The sequence below is a fragment of the Humulus lupulus genome, chromosome 6 (genome assembly GCF_963169125.1).
Source record: "Humulus lupulus chromosome 6, drHumLupu1.1, whole genome shotgun sequence".
Classification (NCBI taxonomy): Eukaryota; Viridiplantae; Streptophyta; class Magnoliopsida; order Rosales; family Cannabaceae; genus Humulus; species Humulus lupulus.
The window spans coordinates 65198034-65200167 of record NC_084798.1 but is presented as its reverse complement, the minus strand read 5'-3'; the positions used below and the strand labels follow the sequence as shown (position 1 = coordinate 65200167).

The window sequence follows — 2134 nt, the reverse complement described above, 5'->3', positions numbered from 1 at the left end:
TAATTAACCTCGGGGAGTTGTTATTAAGTTGTGAGTAAGTGGAATCAAATAGGCCTGGGAACAAGTTAAACCAAAAAAAATTTTAAAAAAAATCATAAAAATCAACAAAAATATATATATAAATATTATAATCTCTTCTTGTTATAAGTATGCTCTGTGGTTGCGGTTCTAACTGATCTTCCACATCGGAAATTTGTTTTCTTGTGATTGTTTGTGTTGCTTGGTGAAATTTGTGACATTGTATGCATCAGTGGCATCATAATTCAAAAAATCGTTTGGTGAAAAAATTAGTGTCTTTACGTGAAATTGAAAGTGTTTTTGAAAATTTAAGCATAATGGAACAAGAACCTAATGTTGTGCAAGAAAAAACTCTTCTTGAATACTTTTCACCTATTTCATCTAATACTCCATCATGCATTGTTTTGCCCACTACTAATGCCACTCATTTTGAACTTAAACCATCAATCATTCAATTGTTACCATCATTTTATGGTTTAGAAAGAGAGGATCCATACATGCATGTAAAAGACTTTTTGGAAATTTGCTCAACCTTTCGTTTTCAAAATTTTTCAGATGAGTCGGTTAAACTTAGGTTGTTTCCTTTTTCTTTAAAAGATAGAGCCAAAGCTTGGTTAAACTTACTTCCAACTGGAACCATCACTACTTGGGATCAACTTTTTAATAAATTCCTTGCTAAATTTTTCCCCATGTCCAAAACTGATAATTTAAGAAGAGAAATCTCCGAATTTTATCAAAAAGATAACGAAGAATTTTATGAATGTTGGGAAAGATTTAAAGATTTATTATTAAAATGTCCCCACCATGGTTTTGAAAAATGGAGACTTGTAAAGTATTTTTATGATGGTTTAACCCCTTCAAACCGGCAAATGATTCAATCTATGCATACTGGAAAAATTTTAAAATTGCAAGGGCAAGAGGCTTGGGACGCTCTTGAAGAATTGTCTGTTAATTCACAACAATGGAATTACTCTAAGCCTAGGTCTAGAGCCAACCCTTCACAAAAAAGAGAAGGAAAATATGAAATAAAAGAAGAAAGTGATTTAAGAACATCATTTGATAAATTAGCAAGAAAAGTAGAAGCCTTAGTAATAAGTCAATCTATGAATTCTCATGTGCAACCTAAAAAAGATGTTTGTTCTTTATGTGCTAGTTCATGTCATAATGCTCAATCATGTCCTTCTTTTGTTGAAACATTTTCTGAAGAGGCTAATGCTTTACATTCATATGGAAAACCTTCCTTTGATAGCCCATTTTCCAACACATACAATCCAAATTGGAGAAACCATCCTAATTTTTTCTGGAGACAAAACCAACCACAAATGAATCAAGGAAACCAATTCCACATGCCAAATCCAAATCATGCCCAACCAAGTCAACCTTACCCTCCACAAAGAAAACCTTCCTTAGAAGACACCTTACAACAATTCATGCAATCCACCCAACAAATCTTACAAAATCAGTCTCAATCCATCGCCAAACTCGAGACACAATTGGGTCAACTTGCTAGTGCTGTAACTGAGAGAGAAAAAGGAAGATTTCCTAGCCAACCCATCCCAAATCCTAAAGGCCAGTATGAAATAGGAACTCCTAGTCATAAAGAAGAAGCTAAGTCTATTTCAACTCTTAGGTCCGGAAAACAAATGGTCAAACCTGATTACATACCTCAAGTTGAAAAAGACCAAAGCCAACCTCAAAGTTCCAACACAAATGATCTTTCAAAAGATGATGCTCAAATCCTCCCTTCCATCCCAAAAGCTCCTTTTCCACAAAGATTAATTCCACTCAAGAAAGGCAACCAATATAGTGACATCTTAGAAGTTTTCAAACAAGTAAGCATAAACATTCCTTTCTTAGATGCCATTAAACAAATTCCTGCCTATTCTAAATTCTTAAAAGACATTTGCACTGTTAAAAGAAACACAAATGTTCCAAAAAAGGCGTTTTTAACTGAACAAGTTAGCTCCATAATTCAATATAAAAGCCTTGTGAAATATAAAGATCCCGGTTGTCCAACAATTTCATGCATCATTGGCGATCATTTTATTAACAAAGCTTTACTTGATTTAGGAGCTAGTGTGAATTTACTGCCTTATTCTGTGTATAAGCAACTTGG

The 2134-nt window shown here is 33.7% G+C and overlaps 1 non-coding gene across 1 annotated transcript; it reads right to left on the bottom strand.

Annotated features, from left to right (window-relative positions):
• Positions 1-722: 722 nt before the first annotated feature.
• Positions 723-829, bottom strand: LOC133787516 (small nucleolar RNA R71). The gene has a single exon (XR_009872534.1). It is a non-coding gene; the product is annotated as a small nucleolar RNA R71 (small nucleolar RNA).
• Positions 830-2134: the final 1305 nt, after the last annotated feature.